Genomic DNA, 9,928 nt, shown 5'->3' with positions numbered 1-9,928 from the left:
AGGGAGGGAGAGAGGAGGAAGGAAGGGAGGGAGAGAGAGAGGGAGGGAGGGAGGGGAGAGCTTGGCTCCTCGCTCTCTCTCTCCCTCTCTCGCCCGCTCTCTGCCGTTGCCGTGCCGCCTCCGCTCCCCGCGCCGCGCTCCGCTCCGACTGACAAGCGGCGGGAGGTGCCGGCGAGGGAGGGGGCGAGGGAGGGGCTTTCCGGGACGGGGGGGCGGAAAGAGGGGGGCGTTTGTCCGTCAGGCTTGACGGGCAGTGGCTGCTACCAGAGACAAGTCCGCATGCAAATCGCCTCCTGCCTGTGGGGCACGGGGTGCTCAGGCGGGAGGCTTCAATTGTCCCGTCTCTGCCAGGGCTTCTGGTGGCGGAGAGAGCTGCAACTTTCCCGAGAGAGGCGCGGCAGGAGCATGAGCGAAGAAACTCCGTGACAGTCAGGCAGTCGGCACAAGTCCTCCCGCGCCGCACAGGGAGTCAGTCAGACGGGGTATCCTGGCAGAGCCGGGCGCCTCGCCGGTCCGCCGCGCTGCTTCGGCCTCAGTCACTGCCCGTGGGAAGAGCAGCGCTTCCTCCTGAGCTGGCCCCTAGGCCGGGAGATCCCTGAGACTCCAAGGCGGGGCGGTGAGGGCAGAGTTTCCCCCCGCCGTGCCGGAGCGCGGTCTCGGGGGAGGTGGGGCGGGGGCGGTTCCACCGCCGCGGCAGAGCGGGGATCCCGGCTTCGCCTCTCAGGTGTCGCCACGGGCGAGCGCGGAGGCGGGGGCGCGCGGCCCGGCAGCCGCGCGAGGCGGCCGGTACCGGCGGCAGGGCACGCGCCGGGGCAGCGCCGGGCTGGGCGGCGGCCCCGGGCCCGGCCGTGCGCCCCGGCGGGGCGGCTGCTTCGCCCGCGCTTCTCCGGCCGCTTGCACCGCTCTGCGGCGGCCTGGGGGTCACGGGGAGACCTGGCCCTGCGGCCATCGCCGTGCCCGTGCGATCGGTCGCCTGGTTTTTCACTTTGAAATGAGAAGGACAAGCCGAGTAGCTCCCTAGACTTCGAGTAGTTTTGCCCTTCTGAATAGTGATAATAGAGAAATTTTGTTCCTGGCACAGGAGGAACCAACATCTGACGCTTCTGTTACTGATACCAGATAAGTGTTCTGAAAAAGCTGAGCCATTAGCAATGCTCATATTGACAGTCTTTAGGACAAAATTTCACTTGAACATTCTGTCTTTGTGTAGACAGTTGTAATGACCCGTTATGAACAGATCAGGCTTTCTATACCTCATTGTGTTGTTAGATTCTTGGTGTTGTCAAACAAACAGTAAAAATCTAGGAAAAAAAAAAAAAAACAAACAGGCAAAACAACCACACAAACAAAAATCAGCCTGATTTCACAGATGCCAAGTAAGGATACTTAATGCTAAAACATCTTTATTACCGTGCTTCCAGAAATTTCAGATCTGACATATGAATGTACCACAATGTTAAATGTTCTTACAGCTTCACTAGAAAGAATTAAGTTATTTCTGTTCAGGTAGACTGTTAAGCATATCTTTAACTCTTACCTCGGTGTTCCAAATACTCTCAAACAGAAATAGTTTTCAGCTTGACCTCAGAACTTTCAGTGATTATTTGCTTGGCCGGTAACTGTAAAAGTCTTCATATAAACAGCAGCAATTCTAATTCTATGGCAATGCACTAAAATTTTCCATCATACTGTGTTGGAAAATAATTTTCATAAATTATAAGTGAATTGTAAAAACACTTTTTATATTAAATAAGATAACATGATGAAAACTGAACTGTGGTAAATATTTGTTGTTCAGATACTGTAAAAAAATCTGGGTAAATAATAAATGTTTTCCACTTAGCTCAAGTGATGGTCGCATGCCAAATTCATACTTCAATCTACTTCCTTGAGGTGTAGGCTCATAGTTAAGTACCAATGTAATAGTAGGAGGGTTTTCAAGAAGGTATTCTATGGCAATAGACATAGTGGTAAGAGTTCATGATATTAAATGTTCTGCTATGGCTTTGTTGCAGAATTAGGCTCAAACAGGTGCTTTAATGGAGACCCATCTTTCAAATCAAAGATAGTATTTGATCTTTACATATTCTCACCATTTTATTCAACCAGTCCAGTTCCCTAATCAGAATTAACAGTGTGTTTTCCTTCTTATAGGTTGGCTGTTCTATTTTGTTGCCCACCTCCCACACAGTGTTTTCAGTCTGAACAGGTAATTTGACAGATACCACATTTACACTTGTTTAAATGTAAAAGAATGGAGTTGCAAGACCTTTTTCCAACATTTGAACAATATACAAACTACAACTTAAAACTTAATATACTTTACCTAGTATAAACCAGTTATAAATAAGTGATAAACAGCAATGCAAAATGAAGCAGTGCCAGAGTCTGTGTCACAAGTGTTTATTCTTACATACTGTTTAGGATAAATTACATAAGAGCATCATGATTATGCTGACTCTTGCTTTCGTAAATATTTAAGCAGTAATGTAAGTTAAGTTACATATCTTGTCTATTTTGAGGCATTAAGACCATATTTTACTTTGTCAGCTCAGAAGAGGACATATAAAGAGGTATTTTTTTTAACACTTAGAGAGATACGTTTGATCACTTAAAGGATCATTACACTTAGTCATTTCAGTGAATTTCAGTGTATTTTGGACTTGTTTACTTAAAGGTTAAAAAATTCTTTATGAAATTCTGAAAAGAAACATGCATATGCCTGCTGTTTTCAAATAATCTAAATTAATGAATTATTTTCCCTAATTCACAGAGAAGCTTTCATTTAGTACATTTAGTGCTGTGTGAAAATTACCCATTTTCTTTAGCAGAACAAGTAGCACATAGCGTATCCCAGATGAAAAGCTCTAGCAGGCTGTGCCTAGTAGTGAGGCTGGGCCAGGGCACAGCTCGAGCGCTGCACACAGTGATTGATGCTGTGCAATAGTTAAGCCGATCTCCGGTGCTGCTCACCAGGATCTGTTTCCAATATGCAGTATTGGCAAAGCTCTTTGGTGGGGCAGGGGCTTAAGTCGTATGGACACAAGTCAAGCAGTATGCTTTCCCTCAGAACTCAAGAATAGGCCCAGCATTTTCTGTTATCCTGCAGAGAGAGTCATTCAGAGTAGATGTTTTAAAATTTAAAACTTACCTCCCCTTGCCCCAAATTGCATTATTTTCTGAACTGCTGTAGCTGTAATGGTGTCCACATTGAGACTAAATAGTCTGGTCTGTTCACTGCCTCTTTAGGTTGACCTGTTGGATCTTGCCTGTTGCAACCCCCCAGCACTCACGTTGTGCATTGCCAGCACAGCCAGGGGAATGGTGAACCCCACAGGAGGCAGCTACAGCATCTACAGCATCTGGGAACAGGGGAAAGAATGTTTCCAGTTTTTGTACTGAGGGAATGGTGGCCATTGTGAAAGCTGAGGGTGCAGAGAGAGTATTAGAAATTATGGAGTAAGAATAGTTTAAAAATGTAGTGCTCTTCAACCAAAATAGTAATTGAATGTGTGTAGTGGTGTTATAGGCCCACTGCAGAAGACAAGTGTTCTTAGTTAATTACAATGTCTCAAGAAGAAAATAACCCCTACAGAGGCTCACTTCTTCATTATCCCAAACTTTTTAACTCCAATTGTCTATACCTTACTTAGATTCTACAGAGATTTATATAAACTGCCTAACTGAATGGATATCAGACTTCAAAACTTAAATTCTTGAAATGCCTGTACTTTGGCAGAGAAAGTATAAAAATTGCAGCTTAGATTTCCATGATCTTCAAGTGTTAGCAACTACCTTACATATAGATATTATGCATACTTTAAAAGAACATCCTTCTTTGGAGAACTCTTCTTTAGAACCTTTCCATTCCTTCATTGAGAAGAGGAAATACTAAAATATTGGAATATTCTCTTCGCAGTAGAATTAACCCTTTGACCAGTAGGCATGGATTTTTTTTTTTGTGAAAAAGAGCATGCACTGAGCAAAATCACTTTAGAATTGTCATATAAATTAGATACAGGCTATTTTACATAAAGATACTATTTTATATAAAGACACTATTTTATATAAAGACATATAATGAAAATATCCCCAAGTTTAGGTAGCAATTGTATTTGGAAGAAAATACACTTGATTTCTGGGATATGCACATAATCAAGTTCTGACCGTTTAAGACTCCTAATAAGAGTATGTATGTTAAAACTACAATTACTTAGGTTCTACTGGGCTCTCAGGTTTCAATTTCATTTGCAAGGACTTGGAGTTTTTCCATCTTAATCATAGTGTTTGAAAGTGACAAAGAAAAAAAAGGTGGCATTTTCCCAAGTCTTATCCACTCACAGTGTATGAAACAATATAGTGCATAGCTTTTTGGAACTTTATTCCCCTCCTTTCTTTGGTCACTAGTGAAGTAGTTCACGAAACTGGCTATGAAATCATTAAGGCTCAGAATTAATACCCCTATAACATAAATATGGGGCAATTCACACCTTTCCCAGCTGTTTGAAAAATCTTCATTTTTTTCTAATTTCATAATTTGAAGATTTTCTATGTGGTCATGCCAGATATACTTAGATTTTAAAACAACAAAACAGACAAATATATCACTGAGCAGCTGAAAGATTATCAGTCTGAGCCTTGAATTTAGAAGTAAAGCTTCCTCTGACTTTTGAAAGAAAGAAGAAAAAGCTCAACCAGTGTGTTTCTAGATGACACAAAGGAAAACCGCTGCAAGGCAGATTTCTCACATGCACAGGAACCTACCAGCAATCTGATGATATCCAAAGAGAACGGGTGAGACCAATGGATATGTATTGCCCTTTCAACCAGTCCTGTAAACAAGTTATAACTGAATTACTACAACATTTTTTTGTGGATGTTTACTCCCTAGGAGTGATCACAGCCCTACAGTGAAGTTCCTGGCCACAGGATTTCAATGGATACAGCAATTTAGGAAGCCAGACACACAGAGTTCTGGAATCAGTGCTGAGTCAGACTTCATGTTGATAGTCCAGACCTTTCCATCCATTCTGGGAGATCTGCCAGTGTTTGGAGGCCAAAACCCATGTCCACTCCATATGGAGAGGGAAGAATGGCGTAGAAATAAATGGTGACCTCAGAAACTTTCTGGATTCCTCAGCAGACTTTTCCTAAAAAGGGTACTCTCTGGGTTTGAGTTCATTTTTGGTTGGTGAAAAGTGTAGTATTTTCATGGTGTCAGTTTCCTGTCTCTTTTCATGTATTTATTTAGAGCAGAAATCACTGCTCACTTTCAATAGTTCAGTTATGCAAGATACTTTTCATCTCACATTAAAATTTATATCTTATTTGTTAGCCAGAAATAGTGGCAAAGATTATTCTTCATTTCCTGACTGGATGCTCTCTGATATTGCTTAGGTAATCTTATGGATGAAGGAACTGCTAGTCTACCAAACTGCTTATACTTTTTGGGCAACTTTAAATCAGAATCACAGAATAGCCATCATAATTCTTCATAATAATTTAAAATACTTCACTGCATGGTACTGCAGTAATACCCTGGAAAAATTTGCATTTACTTTTGAAAAATTATACATACAAAACAGCTCCTAATTTTGGCATCCGTGTTCTTTATAAATAAATATATCTCTCTCTCAAGATCAGCAAAATTCTACTGCAAAAATTACTTGTACAAGCTAACACATATTATGCCGTGCCTTCCGCTGGAAAAGAAAACTCAGTAGCTATGGGCATAGCTAGAAAAAGCTTTTTGGTTGAAGAAAGCTAGAAACATGGATGCACATTCAGAATGAGATATTGTATCACACATATGGCAGCATCTGGAATGTGGGGTCGAAGGAACAGTGTCCTGTGAGGAAATATTTCTGGATGCCTCAGTTGTCTGAAATGCAGCCCATTCACCCCCACTGCTTACAGATGGCCACTGAAAACTTAGAAATCTACTGGAACATGTATATAATCCCACACCACATTGCAGATTTCTGCCAGTAGCAAGACTGTGCAGTTCATGGCAGCAGTAACTTACTGTTTTGGCATGTGCATGGGCTTCAGAGGCCAGTTTTGTTACAAGTCAAAGGACTTCTCTGCATTCCATGACCTTATCCTCCCTAGGAGCATACTACCCTTAGCACAGTGTTAACACTGCATCCAGGGCTTCTGAGAGAGTCACCTTTCCCAGAAATGCAAACAATAATGTAGCATTAATTTTCTTCTAACATGAATTTTCTTCTAAGCAGGGACAGAAACCTTCAGAAGAAAATACAATGAAAAGGAAGAAAAAAAAGCAATAAATACAATAGCAGAACAGAGGGGGGGAAGGAAAAAAGAGAGCTGTGATGTCTTAAAAATCTTTATTTCTATCTTTATATCTTTTTAAATAAGCCAATAGCAGTATTTCATGTAGACATAGCATAACACTGAAAAGATAACAATAATGTTGTCAAATTACTGTTTATGACTTCTGAGTACAACACTCATAAAGTAGTGACATGAGTATAAAGCATAACTTTAATTGCGGAGCTTGAACTAAAATAACAATTTTTTCTTATCCTTGTTTTTCCATTGCCTCCTAACTGTTATGTAGCACCCCTTTTGGGAGCACTTCTCAGTGTTTTTATCATTGCACATGGCAAAATTAGGTATTATGGGCATGTCAGTTTGCCCAGTTTCCGTGAAGGAGGCTGCATACCCACTAGCATCTCAACAATATACATAGAATAGAAGCATGATAAAGAGTTTAAAAATATTAGAAACCTGGAAACATATATGATGACAGTGATGCCTATAGTGGATCTTTAACATTATGTAACATCAGTTTAACATTGTGGCATTATAATCACATTCATCAACTTAAAACCCAGTTTTTCTTCTGCTATAGATGCAGCTAATTAATGTTCTTGCACAAATACCTGATGATAGCTGGTAGAGTCTCTGGTATAGTTTGTACTTGTGTCCTGTCTGTTCCTCATGCTGTGCAAGTGAGACTTCCCTCACTCAGCGCAGTGGCAGAAGTTGCCTTCTGTATGTGTCAGAATTGGTATTGTTTACCAGTTTAAGGAATATTTAAAACTCTGCTGCCTCATCATCATAAACAAGAAGAAATAATAAAAATCTCTTATAAAAGCCTCAAAGTCTATGCCAGCATAGCATCTCTTTTTGAGATGTTAGGTTTGAGATTTTAGCATGAGTATGTTTTGGCTTATTAAAAGGGTGTCATAATTTATTAAATTCTTCAATTTACACCATAAAAATAATTCTACAAATAGAGAGAGAGAGAGAGGCTCCATTTGTGTAGCTCCTCAGCGAGCAGGAGCAAGCTCCCTGTTCCCAGCCACAGAAGACTCATTTTATCTGATCTCCTATTCCTCTTCCTTCTGTCTTCTCTCTCCTTTGCTCCAGCAGCAGCGGACAACGGACGGCGGCAACGATCCGTAGTGCCCTTAACGACCGTTTGCTCCGTCTTCTTGTCCGCTCAGCTCCCAGTCCCAAGGTGTGGTTCCTACAAGGGCTGGGTCCTGGCTGCAAACACAGCAAGGTGGGCCGGCTGTCCATGTGCTTAACTGTGTGGGCCCCCGCCCGCAGGCCCCTCCCCGCAGTGTTGCTGCAGTCCATTGGGTTGAGAGACTTTTGTGGAGGCCGGTTCTCAGACCAGAAGTCAGTGGTGCCAATGCCTGTGACAAACAGGATGAGGAGAGCTGCTTTTAGGGGAGAGCAAACAAGGCAATGAGGTGAGGCCTCCTGGCACAACAGTCAGTGCTGTAGGGCAGTTTTGCCAGCCACACAACATGCCACTTGGACAGTGTGTGACGGGAGGCACTCATGAATTGGTCTCAGCACAGTGTGGCCTATTTTAGGGATTATGAACAAATCCAAAAGTAGGCCATGGCTCTATGTTTGCTCTGTTCTGTATCACTAATAATTAGAGGCTCTTTAAATCCTGAAGTGCAATGTTTGGCTCTTGCTATAATTGATGCAGTTTTAATTCTTCTGTGAGGAACATCATCTGTTCTATTAGCTGTATAGCTGCTGATCAAACACAGCAGACCACATTAACTCTCACCTAACTCCAAAAACTTCAGTTACTTACCCTCTGTAACTAAAACATAGTTTACTGTGTTTGATCTTTAACATTTCTTGTGCATTAGATATTATTTCATGGATACATCAGCTGGATGCCTAACTTCTAGAGAGTGGCTGAGCATATTTCAACAGATTTGTCTGTTTACTCCTGAATACAGAAAACTAATTTCCTAACTGCCACTACTAAACAAAAGATATATTATTGGTACACAGTCTTCTGTAGGATAGCTTCATTTACAGCAATTTTTAAATAAAAAAATACAATTATTTATTTGCTTCCATGTGTCACAAATTAATTAAATGGCTGTTAACCTAACTGAAGTGACAGTACAACTGTGAGAACACCAATGGTAGCTCCAGAGGCTTTATTTTTCACATGATAATAGTGAGTTTATTTGTGTATAGAGTCAATATCTTAGCTTGTTTTATTCAAATTATCTGCCCTTTATGTGGGAATAGTTCTATAATGTACACCAAACAATCTTACTTATGGATCTTATATTTCTACTTGTATTTTCCTAGTTTTTGGACATTAACCAAAAAAATCCTACAGAGATTTTTCAAAATATTATCCCTTCCCTGGAGGTTGTTGCCATAGACACTCTGGCCATGAAACAGTAGATTTTGTGACTCAAATAGCCACAGATTAGGATATTTATTCAGTGAGCCTTTGCACTTACTTAAAATTCTGTTTCACTTACTCTGTAGAACTGGTGCAAACAAAAAAGGGCAAATTTTATATGTGAAAATGCTCCTTCTTAGTCATTGATTCCCTGAATAATATGCTGGAATTATTAATGAATATTTTTGTATTGTTTTAATGTCACACGTATCATTATTATTTTTGTTATTTCATTAACAATACTACTTCCTTTGCTTTCTCACCACTTCACTTCCAAATAGCATCTATTCCTTAATCCATCATTTTAGGCTGTATACCCACTATATGAGGTTCCATGTTGTTTATGTACTGAGAATTGTTGGATGGCAGAATGGAAAATTTACCTATCTCAAGCTAATAAAGAAATCAAACCATTTTTTTTCTGAATTTTCTTGTCATTATTCTTGTAATTTTTCTCATGCATTGCTCCATGATGTATTCTGTACTTCTGATATTTATGGTACTTAGACACCTGGTTTATAGGCTGTCTTTTCTGCTTCTCAGGATGATACTTGTGATGATAAAACAAGACATTTGGTATTCTAAGGGTTTCTTAACCTCTTACCTTGTCCTGTAAAGTGAAAAATACTGTTTGAGCTATCAATAAGTACAGGTAGACTCGTAAATGAATTTATTCCATAAAATCAATGTGGCACTAGGACACAGTGTGGCTTTGGACTACTCATGTTTTTGAGCATTTTGAGTCATAGTGGATATCCCCACAAACAAGTGTAAAAATGAGATTAAGTTTGGAGCTTGGTAGTAAGTACTTGCAGGATACAGCTTCCACTTTGTTCACTGCTTCGTAACATGGATATACCAACATCTAAATGGCTAACTTGTGTATCTTAAAATACAAAACATTTCAAAACACATAGTAGAAAAACAGTGCAGTAGCTCTCGAATGGTTTAAAATTGAACGTGCTACCTGGATATCTCCTTACTTTAACGCTGTTGCAGTTGAGGTCGGATAAGCTTCTGATTATCATGCTCAAAATATGGGTTGTGGACATTTTTCTGTACATGTTAACGTACAGCAGATTGCCAGCCAATATTTATATGAAATTAACATTTATCTTATTCTCAGATGACACTTAATGGGTGACTTTCAATATCCTTTAACTCTAATGCATGCTGCCAGATTAGATATGGGCCAGCAGCATGCGATTCAACAACGTACACAGCAAT

The 9,928-nt window shown here is 40.6% G+C and overlaps 1 protein-coding gene and 1 long non-coding RNA gene across 3 annotated transcripts in view; one reads left to right on the top strand and one right to left on the bottom strand.

Moving 5' to 3' along the window:
* ZFPM2 (zinc finger protein, FOG family member 2) overlaps positions 1-47 on the bottom strand; it is a 305,791-nt gene extending 305,744 nt beyond the window's left edge. Inside the window, exon 1 of one of the 2 annotated variants that reach the window (XM_051611559.1) lies at positions 1-47. This exon is cut by the window's left edge and continues 331 nt beyond it. The gene's annotated coding sequence lies outside the window, so the exon portion shown is untranslated. The other variant, XM_051611558.1, reaches the window with a different exon arrangement.
* A 4,608-nt stretch (positions 48-4,655) lies between these two features.
* Positions 4,656-9,106, top strand: LOC127381332 (uncharacterized). The gene is made up of 3 exons (XR_007888695.1): positions 4,656-4,794; positions 4,892-5,159; positions 7,402-9,106. It is a non-coding gene; the product is annotated as an uncharacterized LOC127381332 (long non-coding RNA).
* Positions 9,107-9,928: the final 822 nt, after the last annotated feature.

The sequence above is a fragment of the Apus apus genome, chromosome 2 (assembly GCF_020740795.1).
Source record: "Apus apus isolate bApuApu2 chromosome 2, bApuApu2.pri.cur, whole genome shotgun sequence".
Classification (NCBI taxonomy): Eukaryota; Metazoa; Chordata; class Aves; order Apodiformes; family Apodidae; genus Apus; species Apus apus.
Note: the sequence above shows the minus strand (reverse complement) of the source record. Positions and strands in the feature narration are given on the sequence as shown.